This window comes from Pantherophis guttatus, chromosome 4 (genome assembly GCF_059756535.1).
Source record: "Pantherophis guttatus breed Tessera chromosome 4, ASM5975653v1, whole genome shotgun sequence".
NCBI classification, from domain to species: domain Eukaryota; kingdom Metazoa; phylum Chordata; class Lepidosauria; order Squamata; family Colubridae; genus Pantherophis; species Pantherophis guttatus.
In genome coordinates, this window is record NC_142066.1 from 52,437,416 (window position 1) to 52,455,090 (window position 17,675).

The 17,675-nt window shown below is 45.6% G+C and overlaps 2 protein-coding genes across 10 annotated transcripts in view; one reads left to right on the top strand and one right to left on the bottom strand.

Annotated features, from left to right (window-relative positions):
• ORMDL3 (ORMDL sphingolipid biosynthesis regulator 3) overlaps positions 1 to 14,568 on the bottom strand; it is a 43,719-nt gene extending 29,151 nt beyond the window's left edge. For 4 of the 6 annotated variants that reach the window (XM_087892189.1, XM_087892185.1, XM_087892188.1 and 1 more), the window contains exon 1: positions 14,378 to 14,568. The gene's annotated coding sequence lies outside the window, so the exon portion shown is untranslated. Of the gene's footprint in view, positions 1 to 132; positions 846 to 14,325 lie in introns of those variants that run through there. The other 2 variants (XM_034415808.3, XM_087892186.1) reach the window with 2 other exon arrangements.
• Positions 14,569 to 14,591: 23 nt separating this feature from the next.
• LRRC3C (leucine rich repeat containing 3C) overlaps positions 14,592 to 17,675 on the top strand; it is a 61,997-nt gene continuing 58,913 nt past the window's right edge. For all 4 annotated transcript variants that reach the window (XM_087892183.1, XM_087892182.1, XM_087892184.1 and 1 more), the window contains exons 1-2: positions 14,592 to 14,688; positions 16,503 to 16,585. The gene's annotated coding sequence lies outside the window, so the exon portion shown is untranslated. The remainder of the gene's footprint in view (positions 14,689 to 16,502; positions 16,586 to 17,675) is intronic.

Below are 17,675 nucleotides of genomic sequence, written 5' to 3' on the forward strand. Positions count from 1 at the left end.
GAGATTATTATCATTTGGATTTTGCTATGGTAAAAGTATTCATTAACTGGCTTCCTTTAATACAAATAACTGAAATTGAAAATTACCTTTCAAAACATATGGGGAAATAATGAGAATGGGCATTGGTCTTACCTTGAATGCCGAATTTCTTAAGAGTTGTGGCATTGTCCAGACATCGTCCAGACATGGGTTGCTTCAGTCGGATCTGCTGCTTGCTGAGTCATAGTTTTTTGACCACACCCCTTGCTCCTCCCTTTCAGGCTCAGTTTCGGCGAAGAAGGGCCACAAGAAAGATCTCCAACAGGAACCAACACCATCAGAGATAGAAACCGGTCCAACAGGACAACTGGAAAATAAACTCCTTGAACATTAAGAAACAAACTGTACAGGCCCTGAGACAGAGGGAGGGGCAGGACGATGCCACAACTCTTAAGAAATTCGGTATTCAAGATAAGACCAATGCCCAATTTCCTTAATTGGTTGTGACACTGTCCAGACATGGGACATACCAAAGTTTTGGCAGTCCTAAGGGCGGGATGCCGAAGGGCCTGGAGAGACCCCTGCTTGGTGCACCTGTTGTAAAACCTTCCTGCCAAATGACGCTTCAGCAGAAGCAAAAACATCTAACTTGTAATGGCAAATAAATGGTGAGGGGGTGGACCAGGTGGCCACCCAGCAGACCTCCTCAAGGGAAGCCTGAGTTGCCCAGGCCGCCGAGGTAGCAGCACTCCGTGTGGAGTGAGCAGTAATGCGGCTGGGAACAGGAATCGCCTGGTATGCCGAGGCGATACAAGCTCTGATCCAGCAACCAATTGTCGCAGAGGAGACCTTATACCCTAGGGCAGTAGTAGGCAAACTTGGCTCTTTCACACCCTGTGGACTTCAACTCCCAGAATTCCTAAGACAGCCAAGCTGTCTTAGGAATTCTGGGAGTTGAAGTCCACAGGTGTGAAAGAGCCAAGTTTGCCTACCACTGCGCTAGGGAATTTGGTAAAAAGGAAACAAGTAAGGCCTCAGATTTTCTGAAAGGGACAGTTATTTAATGTAAATTTGTAGAGCACTCCGCACATCTAAGGTGTGCCACCTTTGCTCCAAGTTATGGGAAGGCCGTGGGCAAAAGTTAGGGAGAATAACCTCCTGAGCCCTGTGAAAGAACTTTAGGGATAAAGGAGGGGTCCAGGTGCAAGACAAAAATGTCAGGTCTGAAGATACAGAGATCTTCTCTAACAGAAAGGGCTGCCAGCTCAGATATGCGGCGAGCTGATGTTATGGCCACTAGAAAGGCTACTTTAAGAGCAAGGAAACGAAGGTGGACAGTGCGTAGGGGCTCAAAGGGAGCCTCAGTTAATGCGTTAAGGACTTTGGACAAATCCCAAGGGGGATATCTATGAATTGAGGAGGGCCGTAAAAGCCTGGCTCCTCTTAGGAACTTTTTTGATAACAGGGTGTTGAGTAAGTGGCTGTCCAGAAGAACTGGACAAGGCCGTAGATAGTGCCGCCACATGTCTTGGGCCAGACCGCAGTCCAAGCCATCCTGCAGGAATTCTAGGATCTGGGGAGGGGAGGCTGAAAGAAGGTCGACCTGGCGAGACTTACATCATCTATAAAAGGCTAACCAGGTGATATTGTAGAGCCTAACTGTGGACCTATGTCTACAGGCTTGTACAGTATGGATCACTCTATCCGAATACATGTCCCGTCTTAGGAGGATCCTTTCAAGTGTCAGGCAGTCAGTTGGAGCCACTGAGATTCTGGATGAATCAGGGCCCCTTGGCGCAGGATGATCTGGTCTGATGGAATCTTCCAAGGATGAGATATGGAGAAATTGACCAGGTCTGCACACCACGGGCAATGTGGCCAGTGTGGAGCCACGAGGATAATTTCTGCCCTGTTGGTGATGACCTTCTGAAGCAGGGCCTGGATTAGAGGTACTGGCGGAAAGGCATACTGAAGACCAGGTGGCCATTTGAGTCGGAGAGTGTTGATCCCCTCCGCCCCCGATGTCGGGAACCTTCAGAAGAAGCAAGGAAGCTGAGTGTTCAGGTTCGTTGCAAAGAGATCTATGGACGGAATCCCGAACCTGTTGCATATCTGGTGGAATATGTCTGGAGGGATCTGCCACTCGGCATTGTCCACCTGGGTCCTGCTGAGGAAATCTGCTTGGGTGTTTTCCGTTCCCGCTATGTGGTCCACTCGAATGAAGAGGAGATTTTGCTCGGCCCATTTGCCTAGACAAAAAGATTCCTCCATGAGGCATCTCGAGCGAGTCCCCCCTTGACGATTGACATGCGCCTTTGCAGCTGTCTGCAGTTGTCTGTCAATACCAGGGCATGACGGTTTTGTACTAACTGTCAAAATTGTGTGAGGGCGAGGTGAATGGCCTTCAGCTCTAGCCAATTGATAGGGTTGGTTAGGTTTGATGCTGACCAGCGTCCCTGAGCTACGTGCGAGTCGAGATGAGCCCCCCAGCCATACAGGCTGGCGTCTATGGTGAGGATGAATCTCTTTTGATCCATGAAGAGACATCCTTTGTCTAGAGAAGGCGATGTCCACCAATGTAGCGATCGCCTGACTGAGAGTGGAACTCTGACAGTAGACATGGTGTGAGCCTGATGCTTTCACTGGAAAGGAAGCAGGAATCACTGCAAGTGGCGGGCATGGAGGCATGCCCAGGGAATGATCTGAACCCAGGAGACCATCTTGCCTAGGAGTTTGGACAAGGTGGCCAAGGGAACTGACGGGTTTCTGTGAATATGAGTCACCAAGTCCTTATGTCGGATCATTCCAAGGATAGGTAGACTGTTCCCTGACATGCATTGATGATGGCGCCAAGATGGACAATTCTGTTAACTGGCACTAACTAGCTCTTCTTGTAGTTGACCAGGAACCCGTGATCGTTCAAGGTTTGAATTGTGAGGTCCAGGTCATGTAAGGCGTGGTCGCGAGAGTGAGCCTGAATTAGAATATCATCTAGATAAGCCTGGAGCCTTACTGGCTTTAGCCTTAGGTGGGCTGCTACGACTGCCAGGACCTTTGTGAAGACCCTTGGAGCCATGCCAGCCCGAAGGGAAGAGCTCGGTACTGCAGATATTTCCTGCAAAGCTGAAACAGAGATACTATCGATGCTTTGGCAGGATGGGAATGTGAAGGTAAGCCTCCATGAGGTCTATAGAAACTAGAAAGTCGTTGGGATGAATCCCCTGAAGAATAGAGGTTATTGAACACATTTTGAATCTGCAATAAACTATGTAAGAGTTGAGGGATTTTAAATCTAGAATCGTTCTCCACACACACACACACCGATCGCTTCGGAACCATGAACAGGATGGAGTAATATCCCTGTTTCCACTGACCGTGGGGAACCTCCTCTATGGCGTGTATTTGCAGGAGGTGCTGAACAGCTTGGTCCATCACTTGATGTCTGGACTCGCTGTTGGAAAGTGGACATTGAATGAAACTGGTCAGAGGTGTGGAGAGGAATTCCAGGGGAAGGCCGAATTTCACTACTGAGAGGACCCAGAGATCTGGGGTTAAGCTTTCCCACCTGTCCGCAAAGAGGGCCAGGCGGCCTCCAATGGGAGGGTTTGGCAGTGAGTCATTTACAGCTGCGGGACTGGCAGTAGCCAGAGCCGCGAAAGGACTGTTTGGACTGCGGGAATTGTTTGTTCCTATCCCGAAAGGATTGATGACTGGTTTGATCCTTGAAGGTAACCCTGATGGAAGGGGCTTCCTTGAGAATAGGGATGAAAGGATGCTCTCCTGTAATAGGGAGAAGACCTTCTGTCAGGGCGTTTAGACGTTGAAGGCAGAACCTTTCGCTTGTCATGTGTTTCAATAAGAAGAGGATCAAGCGACTCACCAAACAGCTTCTCTGCTCAATAGGGAGCTGCAGCCAAACGCCATTTGGCCCTAAGATCTGTCAGCCACTGGCAGAGTCAGAGCATCCTGCGGGCTGATACTGTAGAATCTAGGGCCCTAGATGCAAACTTGGCCGAATTTAAAGTAGCATCAGCTGAGAATTGAGTGGCAGCTATGATTTTATTAATATCCTGATGGAGGCGAACCTCACTAGGTGGCACCTTTCTCTCAGGCCGACTGAGTCGAAACTGAGCCTGAAAGGGAGGAGCAAGGGGCATGGTCAAAAAACTATGACTCAGCCAGCAGCAGATCCGACTGAAGAACCCATGTCTGAACGCTGTCTGGACGATGCCACAACCAATTAAGAAAATGATATTGTAACATCGTGAAAATATTTATTGTTATTAAGGTTTTCAAAGCAGGTGGGGAAATAACATGAAGATACCGTAGCATCATTGCCTGTGGAAAACGTGTATTATCAGGATTTATTGGAGAAAAGATGGAGTTTGAAATTGACTCCTAATGACTTCCTGTGCAGATGTTTGTGCTAAGTTGTTTATCACTTCTTTCTTTTGGGATGTCATTCAACCCTTTAGTCTAGCCCTCAAGCGGAGGTGTTCCTTCTATTAAGACTTTACTGTAGCTAATTAGAAATGACAATGGGGAGAAAAGGTGTATTCATGGGAGAAACAATATATCACAGCATTGTCACTTTCTTTAAGGTGATTGTACCTTTAAACCACTTTCTCCCATGGTTGTTTTTTGGGGTTTTTTTTTTTTGCTTCTGGCATGCTATGGTCTGGCTTCTGTAGGCAGATTTAGGAAGGGGAAATTTTGCTGAATTAATAGGTATTCTGAGGGGTCCTTGATAGTGTCTGAGCTTGGTTATTTTCTTGCAGACATTTCATTACTCTAAACTAGGTATCATCTGTGCTAGTAATTAATAGTTCTTCTTTTAGGAAAGAAGAATGGCAGATGATTTGATAATGTATATGCAATATATATTCTCCAATAATGCAATATACTGGAAAACTGACATGTTCTCTTCCCCTTCCTGCTGCTCCCATCCCCACATTAATCTGGGGAAAGTCCCGCAATTTTTTAGAAATTAATATTCTGGATTGGAAGCAAACTATCCCTGGAGTGGCCAAATCAACCTATTCTTTTTGTTCTTTTGATTCTGCATACATTATAAATGCATGGCTTACAAGGAGAATGATACACAATACTTATAGACTTTAAGTACTTTAATGTTAGTTTATGATTCTTTTTTTTTTAAAAAAAAAAAAGCTTTGTCAGTTCTACATTGTTTTAAAATCAGTTTTGTTAAATAAATGCTGTATTTTATGCAACTGCATAAAAGGATGGGATGAGAACTATACCAATTACAGTATTTAACTTTGCTTAAAGTTACTTTATTTTCAGTGAATAGCAGCCAAAGGAGGCTGGAAACAAACTAAATGGTAAAAAATAATTCTTTCTGCTTTTAAGTAGTACATTCATACACTCTTTATTTATTTTATTTTATTTATTTATTAGATTTTTATACCGCCCCCTCTCCCGAAGGACTCGGGGCGGTGAACAGCCAAAGTTAAAAACATACAATATAAACAATTAAAAATACGTTTAAAACAGAATTAAATCTAAAATGGCTCCCCAATTTAAAATGCCTTACCCATACCCCTATAAAAAGACGAATTTAAAATTTAAAAATTTAAAATTTCCACATTTAAAAAGGGGGAAGATTTAGGCCAGGCCAGCTTGATAAAATAGAAAGGTCTTAAGCGCGCGGCGGAAGGTGCGCAGATCCGGGATCCTACGTATCTCCGGGGGGAGCTCGTTCCAAATCGTAGGTGCCCCCACAGAGAAGGCTCTCCCCCTAGGGGCCGACAGCCGACATTGTTTGGCCGACGGCACCCGGAGGAGCCCCTCTCTATGGGAGCGTACTGGCCAGTGGGAGGCTATTGGTGGTAGCAGGCGGTCCCGTAAATAACCAGGTCCTAAGCCATGGAGCGCTTTGAAGGTGATAACCAGAACCTTGAAGCGCACTCGGAAGACCACCGGGAGCCAGTGCAGCTCGCGCAGGAGAGGTGTCACATGGGAACTCCATGTCGCTCCCATCACTACCCGCGCGGCCGCACTCTGCGCCAGTTGGAGCCTCCGAGTGCACCTCAAGGGGAGCCCCATGTAGAGAGCGTTGCAGTAATCCAGACGAGAAGTAACGAGGGCATGAGTGACTGTGTGTAGGGAGTCCCGATCTAGATAGGGACGCAACTGGCGAATCAGGCGAACCTGATGAAAAATCCTCCCGGACACGGCCGTCACATGCTCTTCTAACGACAGCCGTGAATCCAGGAGGACACCCAAGTTGCGAGCCCTATCCGTGGGGGCCAATGATTCGCCCCCAATAGTCAGCGATGGCATTAGCTGACTATATCGGGACGTCGGAAACCACAGCCACTCGGTCTTGGATGGGTTGAGCCTGAGCCTGTTCCTCCCCATCCAGATCCGTACGGCCTCCAGGCACTGGGACATCACTTCAAGGGCATCGTTGGGGTGGTCCGGGGTGGAGATGTACAGCTGGGTGTCATCCGCGTACTGATGGTGCTTCACCCCAAAACCACGGATGATCTCGCCCAGCGGCTTTACATAAATGTTGAACAAAAGGGGCGAGAGGATCGATCCCTGCGGCACCCCACATATGAGGGGCCTCGGGGTTGACCTCTGCCCCCCTGTCAACACAGACTGCGACCGGTCGGAGAGAAAGGAGGAGAACCACCTTAGTACGGTGCCTCCCACCCCCAACTCTTCCAACCGGTGCAGCATGATACCATGGTCGATGGTATCAAAAGCCGCTGAGAGATCTAACAGGACCAGGACAGAGGAGCAGCCCCTGTCCCGAGCCCTCCAGAGATCATCAACCAACGCGACCAATGCCGTTTCCGTGCTGTATCCAGGCCTGAAACCCGACTGGAACGGATCCAGATACGACGCTTCATCCAGGTACTGGGGAAGCTGTCCCGCAACCACACTCTCAACAACCTTCGCCACAAAACGAAGGTTGGAGACTGGACGATAATTAGCCAATATTGCCGGGTCCAGGGAAGGCTTCTTGAGGAGGGGCCTCACCACCGCCTCCTTAAGGGCGGCGGGGAAGACACCCTCACCCAATGAAGCATTTATAATCCCCTGGAGCCAGCCTCGCGTCACCTCCCGGGAAGCCAGCACTAACCAGGAGGGACACGGGTCCAACAAACATGTGGTCGCGTTCAATCTACCCAGAATCCTGTCCACGTCATCTGGGGTCACAGGATCAAACTCATCCCAGATAACAGTCTCAAGACCTGCCTCTGTCACTCTCGCTGGATCTACCCAGTCAGAGTCCAGACCTTCCCGAATCTGAGTGATTTTGTCATACAGATACTGAACAAAGTCCTCGGCTCTTCCCTCCAAGGGGTCCTCCCGCGCTTCCTGGTGGAGCAGGGAGCGGGTCACCCTAAACAGGGCGGCCGGGCGATTATCTGATGACGCAATAAGAGCAGCAAAATGCATACATTTTGCTGCTTTTATCGCCACTAGGTAAGTCCTAATATGGGATCTAACCAGTGTCCGGTCCGATTCAGAAAGACTAGCTCTCCAACTACTCTCTAGGCGTCTTTTCCGGCGCTTCATCTCCCTCAGCTCCTCGGTAAACCAAGGAGCCAGGCGAGATCCGCGCCGGGTCAGAGGCCGCAAAGGCACGACTCGATCCAGGGCCCCAGCGGCCGCCCTATCCCAGGCGGCCACTAGGTCTCCAGTCGAGGCGTGAGCCAGAACCTCAGGAATTGGCCCAAGCTCCGTCTGGAACCTATCGGGTTCCATCAGGCGCCTGGGGCGGTACCATCTTATCGGTTCCGCCTCCCTGCAGCGGGGTGTCGCGGTACGAAGGTCAAGGTGAAGGAGAGAGTGATCCGACCATGACAAGGGCTCGATGACTACATCCCCTATCTCAAGATCACTCAACCACTGTCCAGAGACAAAAAGCAAGTCCAGTGTGTTTCCCCCAGTGTGCGTAGGGCCATGAATTAGTTGGGTCAGATCCATGGCCGTCATGGAAGCCATGAACTCCCGAGCCACCTCAGACGTCTCACCCACGGACGGCAGGTTGAAATCCCCATGACCATAAGTCTGGGGGTATCAACCGCCACCGCAGCAATAACGTTGAGTAGCTCAGGCAGGGTTGCTGCCACGCGGCAGGGAGCCAGGTACATGATCAGCAAACCCATCTGAACCCCATGGCCCCATTTCACAAGGAGGGACTCACAACCAGCTGTCTGAGGTACAGTGGTCTCCCTGGGCCTAAGGCCTTCTCTAATAATAACCGCTACTCCCCCGCCCCTCCCTTGTGACCTCGGCTGATGGAATGCGCGGAAGCCTGGTGGGCACATTTCTACCAGAGGGACCCCTCCCTCCGGGCCCAACCAGGTCTCCGTAATACCCGCCAGGTCCGCTCCCCCCTCCTGAACAAGATCACAGATGAGGGGGGCTTTATTTACTACGGACCTGGCGTTGCACAACATCAGACGAAGGCCCGGGCCGTGAGGATCTGTGCAACCTGGCAAACGGGTGGAGCCTTGGGGGCCGGAGCACCCTACCGCTTGGAGACAGCGGGTGCGTGCTCCCTTAACATATGGCCCCCTGCTCCCGCCATATCTACCCCTCCCACTCACAGTACTGATGGTAAAAACACAGTCCGAACAAGCTCGACCCCCTCCATTGCCCCCGGGTCCCCCACCCGCCCTGCCGCGCGTCGTGGCTGGGCCCGACCCTCCCCTTGGTGGGTTATCCCCCAAACCCACGCCCCTAATTCCAATACCACCCCCCTCCCCCCTCCCCAAACCCCTTAAAAGGTTAGACATAGACAATTTTAAAAAACCCCGCAACCCCCTCTTTGCGACATGCCACCTCTCGGGGTTCCAAAGCCCGTCATCGAGGTAGGCCCTCGATAGAGTGGAGGGCCAAGCCTGCGAGAGGGGGGAGTCTTGCAGACCAAGAAGCTCCGCTGCTGAGTACAGTTTGGTCATAGTGGCTCGCCATGACCATATCCTAAGGGTCCTAAAAGGACAGGGAAGAAGGTAGGGAAGTGGGGAATCTCACACATAATTCATAGGACCAAGTCCACTGTCCCCTCACAACAGAGGACACAGTCACAATCCACAACGACCACAATCCAAGGGGGAAAATCGATCCAACCACCCTCTCATGGTGATTAGGTCAGCTGGTCCGCCCCCATTTGTGGTGAAGTGGCAGCAATAGAGTCAGTACATCCAGTGTCCAGGGATCAGGTCCAAAAAAAACCGCCCTCTCACGGCAGTTGGTCCGATGGTCGGGTCCCCACCGCTGGTAAAGTGCTTATGTGTGAATACATCCCGATTCAGCCCTCAGGAGGCCCCAACACCAGGCCACCCTCTCACGGTGGCCAGCTGGTGCCCAGCCCCCTTAGCCGAAGGGATGCAGCTATGAACCGACCTCCAATTTTCCATAACCCTCTCCACAGTCAGGGGGTTCAGCTGGTACTGAGAACATAGCGGAAGTGAGTCCCACAGGCTAAAGTTGGTCCCAGTGGGCCCGGTCTTAAAAGGGAGCGCTGGGGAGAAACAAATGAGGCGGAAGTGGGGCAGTTGTTTCAAGTCCCCAACCCCCCGCACAACCACAGTTTGAGGCCGCCTAAGGCCTGGGGAAAAAAAAGTCAGACCAGGTCCTTTTCGCCCCAGCCATGGTTGCAGGTCTCCCGGTCTTATTTAATTCTCGTTGGTTCGTTACCCCCCCAACTCCTAAACTCCGACTCCAGCTCCAAGGGGGGGGGTCGCCAACGCCCTCCGACCGCCGGCTGCCTCCACCGCCATCGCCATCGCCGCTGCGTCATCGTCGCCAGACTAAAAAGTCTGGCGGCATCCCAGGGATCTTCGGGGGTGCCCGGCACGTCTTGTAACTCTTCGGGCAACCCCCCCGGGCTTAAAAACCCACTGCGTAGCGGCGCCCCGGCGCCTGGACGGCCTCCGGCCTCGGAAAACGCCGCCGACGCCCAGCTGATCGGCCCGGCATCGGCTCCCGACATCGCGCCGTCCTCTCTGCTCTGCTCAGCCACGGAGGAGAAAAAACCCTCTCCGTGCTGGCAGAGAGCTCCCCCGGCCAGTCCTTATTTTCTTCATATAAGGGAAATGTTAGAGAGCCAGTAAAAATGCAAGACTATGGAATCTGGTACATTCTGTGTCTGTTCATAGTTTTAAAAATGTTGGCCTAAGCTTTCACCAAGAATTTACCCCTTTTCAACATTACAAGAAAAGCTGGAGAAATGAAGGAACATCCATTTCAGATTTCATGGTGCAGGAAGTTAGAAGCAGACAATTTTCAGAGGGAAGCAACATCCTCAGGCAGATAATTGTACAGTATAATGCTAGATATGTTCATGTTTAACTTGCAAACAAAAATACAACCAACATCTCAGGACATTTTAATAATTTATGCCATTTGTTAAAATCTAGCAAGGGATAAATGAAGGATAGTATTAAAAGATTGTATAATGTTGAAACATATTGTAAATCTGTATTGTGGAGTAGTTTTGCCAAAAAAGTCCTAATTCTATCTATTTAAATTTTGTTTGGAAATTTTCCACTAAGAGATTATTGACAATGCAAAGCTTTTCATTGTGTCCACAAATAATAAAACTATGTATAGTCATTGAAAACAAACATTTTAAAGGAGCAAGTGGTAATCCTAAGAAATATGTTGTATTTCATACTCTTATATAACTCTCTTATTCTGATGTAAGCAAGCAAATTACAACCCTTTTTCTCACTCCTGGTCTATCCTAAAAGGAGTTCCCTCCCTCCATAAAGTGATCGGGAAGGGGGCTTATATCCAGAGTGATCCTATTATCAGTTTGTTTCTGAAGTTATCAAGTCATCTTGCTAATAGAGCAGAGCAGGTGAACTTTATACTATAAATGCAAATCACTGTTTAAAAGTGTTTTTAACATTCTGTTTATCTGGTCTCCTTGCATCCCTCTGAAATATTTTGGCCAAATATTTTGGCCCTGCATTTGTTAAGTTGCACAACTTGAGTTCCAACTAAGTGCCACAAAAGTCAAGAATATCCAGATTGAATATTCAAGAGCTTACTTTAGCCAGAAACTGAAACTTTTGATTCTTGACATTCTTCTTTATTTGTTGAGCAAATGCTTTTAAGAAAGGCCTCTCCTCTCTACCTGCCCACCCCCTGCACACTTTGATTGTTGATTGTTTGAGGGACCAGTTCAACTGCCTTAAGTGGAGTGGAATATTTTGTCATGATTTAATGCAGCTGTTTTAAATACAATTTTAATTAGAAAGAGCAGCTTTCCTCATCATAAGTTCAGCCAAAGCCAAAAGGTCATTCTTTAGTTGGCACCTCAAGCTAATCACTTTGTCATCACTTTGGCAGTAATGACAAATTTTCAGAAAGGAAATTCCATAATCAGGCACCTGAACTGAGAACATCCTTTTCTTGGATTGCCATGCAGCAAATGTCTGGTAAATTGGCTACAGTGCTTTCAAAAGAGTATCCTCAAGCAAGTTGAGTTTTTGAATAGATATGTAAGGGATATATCCAACATCCAGGACACATACTGGGAGGGCTTTCTATATTACTTGTAAGGAGAGAACATTTGAAAAATTGCCAAATGCTGGAAATAAAACCAAGCTAAATTTCTAAGCAGCTTAATTTGTGCCCCAATAGCAAAATGAATGTGCTAATCATCAAGTGGAACTAGGTTATTCAAAAGTCAACCATTAGAATTATCAACTAGCCCATTAACCAATAACAATCATAATTAGGTAATGACCAAACCAGACCAACATGACCTGCAAAAATAGATGGCCATTTTAGTCATTTCAGGGCTAATCTATAGATTCTGGGCAAACCACAAAAGATGATGTTGTTGTAGGGTATATTTCAGGCAATAAATCATCACTTTTGGCTGCATGTGGGGATTTTGGAATGGTTTCCCATACTGAAAAACACCCCCCTTTGCAAGGAAGTATCTAGCATAGAACGCTGTAAGGAAGGGTCTAACTCAGGGGTCTCCAAACTTGGCAACTTTAAGACTTGTGGACTTCAACTCCAGAATTCCTCAGCCAGCTTTTGGCTTAAGGGGTTTTTGGTTTAAACCCCTGGTCTAACTGGTTAATCTCAAAGGTTTTCTTTTCTACTTTTTCTCAGCAGAGACCAGTAAGCAGGTAATCTCACGCCTGCAATGTGATGCAATAATTCTCTACCATTTCTAAACTCTTACCACTTTATTCCTTTGGGATGAAGTCCAATAAAGAATACTTCAGAGTTATGTAATGAGTGTATGTGTGTGTCCTTCTCCAATCCAATCATCATCTCTACTTGCAGGATGTTTTGAAAACTCTCTAAGAGGTTTCTGATTAGGCATTCAGTCTTACACCAGGATGAGAACTATTGTGACCACTTTTTCTTTTTTTAAAACTTCTGCATATAGTATCCAAAATAACCTTTCTACCATATTTAGCCAATTTTTATTCTGCTTGGCTTTGAATAAAAATCCAACTAAACAGACATTAGCTTGCAATGAAGCTTCCTTGTAGTTTCATTAATGTAGTTCTTTAGTTTTTTAAAAAAAGTATTAATTTATTTGAATTAAAAATCAGGCATATAAATTGCTAGGTAAGCTTTCATTTTTATCTCCCATATTATGTTGTAAATTAATTCTATCTTGTTTTGGATACTCTTTTTACTCCTCCCAAACCTTATCTTGATTTCTTCAGTGTCAAATTCAAGATCAATAAAATAAAATATGTAGGTCAGAGTTGAATTGGGGAGTCTTTAATGCTCACTGAGCCCGTTTGTTTGCTTGCAGATGTTTCATTATCCAAAATATCATCAGTACACTGATCAGAACACTGAGGATGATACTTAGTTGGGTCATGAGAAAGCACAGCAAATCATGAATTAAGGGAGGTTAGTCTGGTTTTGGTCTTTTCAGATCCTTTAGTTCAATAAATGTGAAGCCAAATGTTAAAAGCAGTCTCCTATGAATCAAGATCAACTTCTGGTGACTTCATCGGCACATTAATATAATTTTCTCAGCAAAAGTATGGTTTACTTTAGGTTTACTATTCCCTTTTGCTGGGACGTTTTCTGACTTCCCAGTGTAAACCACAGATCTGGTATTTCTTGTTGGTCTTCCATCCATCTTGTTGGTCTTCCATCCAAGTTTCTAAATCAAGTTTGCTCTTATCTAGTGTTTTTGGGAACAATTGAAATTGACTAGATTCAACAGTTTACCAGGGCAAGTTAGGCAAAAATAATAGAGTGCCGTTGTTGGAGCTCAAACTAGTTTAGCAAACTATTAGTATTTGGAAAAGGCAATCAAAGGGCATTGAGGATTAAGGATTGAGCAGTACAGTAGGTAATGTTAAGACTTTGGACTTTATGATAGTTGATGGGGTGGGGGCTCCGAGTATACTAAAACTATTTTTTCAAAATATTACATGCCAATGTGCTGCATTGGGAAACCTCTTGCTCATTCTTTTGAGATTTTTCTTGCTTGAAAATATTACCCTGCTAATTCTGGTGCTATTCTGGGGTAGCAAAGAAGTGTGTAATATACTCAGTTCTATATTCCAGATTGATGCATTGATCCATTGATTGATCCTCTAATAATCTTTTAAGCAAAAAATCTCTCTAGAATACATATGGTTATGTCTGTTGACAGCTGTAACTAAATAATGAAACTTTGTTTCAGTTCCAGCACTTGGAGAGATTCTTTTTCGATTCGAATCCCCCACACTTTTTTGAGACCATCAGTTCAGTCTTAATCTTAATCAGTCCATATTTGACCCTTCTCCAGGCATGCAGAGACTTAAACTCAGGGTCAAAATGTGTAATACTGGAATTTTAAGCAAAAATGACTCATAATTCCCAGGATCTAAATTTAGTTGTGCTCTAGCACAGAAAAAAGTGCGCATGCATGTACCTCGCGTATTGTTTCATATTGCCTTTATTGCAAACTTTATTCTCGCAAGTAAGCCTTTGAAAATCGGCAGGCACTTTTATTGCTAACTTCTCAAATTCTGCTGTCCTCCTTTCTTATCCACCCACCAGGTTTTCTGAACAAGGTTATTTTTCTGGTAATTGGAACATTCACACGTTACTTCGTCCTTCCAAGCACGCTCATCCCACGCCCCACACTCGAAAAAAAAACTCATACAGTTGTTCTTAATGTATGCATCTCTTTCCCAGTAGAAATAGGGTGGTTTTTTTTTGTCCTATTTGCCTTTGCACACTCTCTTCCACCATTATGTGTCTACCTGCCTACTCCCGGGACACACTTTTTAAATTACGCTTTCTTGTCCGCCTCCCCGTTCCTAATTTTGTTTACTATCAAACACTCAACCCCTCCCCCCGCGTTGTGCCTTTGCCTACTTTTCGCTGGAGCAGGCAGATCCAGTTCTCCGTTCTCCCTTCCCTTCCTTACTTTCCAGTGCACACCGCAGGCAGGCCTCCTCGCTTCCCTCTGATGTAGGTCGCCAGGAAGAGCTGGGGGGTCCTTCCGAGACACACAGAGAGAGAGAGACCCCCCGCAGCTCAATCTCCGCTTTTTAAGAGCTGACAACAGAGCAGGAGCTTTCGTAGTACCTCCTCTTCAGCGCATCATTACCAGTGGACGGCGGAGCATGTTGGGAAATGTAGTTTGCAAGAGAGCACGTGGAAATCGCTCTCCTCGAGCTTGTCCAGCTTTGTCAAAGACGAATTGCAGAGAGCGAAATCGGATGGCTTCTGGCTTAGGTAATTTCCCTTACCCAGCGCCGTGGTAGTTCAGTGCTGAACTAATGACAGACTTTGTTCCTGACGTGCTAGTTTTTGTTGATGCAGGGGGGATTTTGAAATTGGCAAGTCAAATATTATTCCAATTTATCAAACAAGTAAAAAACTCAGTTCTCTGCCATCCCTGACTATATTGGGGAAGAAAGTTGAGGCAAACAGAGATGCTATTGGAAAAATACAAGATTGCAGTGGCCAGCATATAAATTACATGAAGAAAATAATACTGAAATTATAAGAGGGACATACTATATTAACGGACAATGTGGCCATGCAAAAAACATTTCATCAATATTGTTCCAACTTCTTATAAAGGCGGTGGCATTCCTCTAGAGCAGGGATCTGCAACCTTAAACACTCAAAGAGCCATTTGGACCCATTTCCCATAGAAAAGAAAACACCGGGAGCCACAAAACCCTTCCCATACCTGACTATTTCTTGAGCAGCCACAAACCTAGCATATGTAGTTGAGTTAAACGTTCTGTTTTCTTTTGAAACTTTTCTTTCCTTGGATTTATCCATGATTGGCCTACTGGGGGTTGAAAAGCTCAAATTGAATGCTGGCGGGTATTGCACATTGGCTGTTGTGACGCATATTTTGAGTGATGGAGCCCGCAGCAGAGGGGTGAAAGAGCCACATGTGGCTCCAGAGCCGCAGGTTGCTGACCCCTGCTCTAGAGAAAATAGATGACTACCCATATCTAAAGAAACAAAATTACTGATATTTGCTGAGGCAGATTATGAACAGATCTATAACAATTCTAGCTGATAGATTGAAAATAATTTCACAAGAATTTATTCATGAGAATCAGTGTGGGATTTTACTTAAAAGACAGTTAGAAATGTGTTGGCTATTTTGAAATATTTGGAGTAACACAATCGATGGTATTCAGCTAGTTCTATTTGGTTTGAGTGAACTGGTAGTTGTGGCTGTGGGAGACTCCGCTCACCCGCCCGGACGTCATCACGTCATGTTTTTGACGCTCTGCGCAAGCACAGAAGGTCCTGTGCATGTGCGGAGGTGGCGCATGCGGTCACATTTGCAAAGCGGTAGCAAAGGTAAATGAATACCACCCCTGAACCCAATGACAAACAAGCCACATTGATTTTCTCAAACGAAGGAAAAGTCTTTGATGAGTTGAACTGGACTTTGTTGTTCAAGGTTTTGGAAGGTATGAACTATGGAGAGAACTTTACAAAGTGAGTAAGATCAATTTACACTTCATAGAAAGCACTAAATAATTGTTAAAGGAGATCTAAGTAGATATAAAAAGGAACAAGATGAAACACCTGCTGTCTCTTCTCTTATTATTTACAGTATTTTGGATTTGAAATATTGAATAGAGATGTAAGAACAAGACGATATGATTCTGGGTGTAAAGATTTTTAAAATTTTAAAAATTAAGAGCTTTTGCAGGTGATTTAGAGCTGGTTCTGGAAGATCTTCGGAAATTGAAATATCCATGGACAAATTAAAAGATTTTGGTGCATTAGATTTCAAGATTAATAAACAAGAAGATATTAACAAAAATATGAAAATAGGGGATTAAACACAATTCATTACTGATATGTGTCATGATTGAGAAGAAGGTAAAATATTTGGGAATCACTATGACAAAAATGAACTATATGTTTTTTCAAATTACTATATTATGGAATGGAATGAAATTAAATTAAAAAAGATATGTTAAGATGGAAGAAATTACAACTATCATTGCTGGTGAAAATTTCTGTGATAAAAATTAAAGTCTTATCTGGATTGATCGTTTTTATTTCAGATGATATTTGTTTTGACAATGTATGCATCATTTAAGCCAAGATGCCAGTTTATGACCCAAGGACTACATGTGGCCCTGGACAGGTAATAATGCAACCTCTCAAGATCATAATAAAAACATAAAACAATAAAAATAAAGGAAGTTTGTAATTTATATAAATTTTAGTTAATTATATTACATATGTAGCCCAAAACAATTCTTCACTCAATATGGCCCAGGCAAGTCAAAACATCAGACACATCTGATTTAAACAGTGGCAGAAAGAGACAGCTAAATTAGTGTGCGGAGGAAGGGGGGGAGGGAAGGCGTAATTTAGATCAGGGTTGTCAAGCTTGATTTCATAGAGGGCCGCATGAGGGTTGTGTTTGACCTCAGGGGGCCAGGGTGGGTGTGGCCAGGGTGGGCGTGACCAATATCACTTGTGTCAGGGGTGCCTGTGGTGGCCCGAGTGTTCTGCCAGTGAAAACAGGCTCCCAAGCTCTGTTTTCGGCTGTGACAACCTCCTGCAACCTTCTGCCAGTGAAAATGGAGCTCAGGAGAGCCACACGTTTTTCCCAAGCTTTGTTTTCGCTGGCAGAGGCACCGCAGGCCAGTCCTTTGCTGTTTCCAGGGTGGGCCCTGGACAAAATCTAAGCACCCTGCGGGCTGAATTCGACCCCCGGGCCTTGAGTTTGACAACCCTGATTTAGATATAAAGTATTATAAGATGCAAGGGAAAAAGGAGAATTGGGTCTGTCTGGTTAGAAATTGAATTTTGCAGCATCCTGTTTGGTTTGGATGAAAGAATGGGTGTTGCTGAGAAATAGAAGGCCTTTTAGGATTTGGGTGGCATGGATATTTGTAATGCAAGTAGTCCTCAACTTTTGACCACAATTGAGCACAACATTTCTGCTGTTAAGTGAGACATTTGTTAGTGAGTTTTGCTCTATTTTATGACCTTTCTTGTTACAGTTGTTAAATGAACCACTGCAGTTGTTAAGTAAGTGATACTGTTGTTAAGTGAACCTGGCTTCCCCATTGACTTTACTTGTCAAAAGCCCACAAAAGCTGATCACAAGGACCCGGGATACTGCAACCGTCATATATATGAGTCAGATGCCAAGACTCTGAATTTTGTCCCCATGACCAGAGAGATGCTGCAATGTGAAAAATGGTCATTTCACTTTTTTCAGT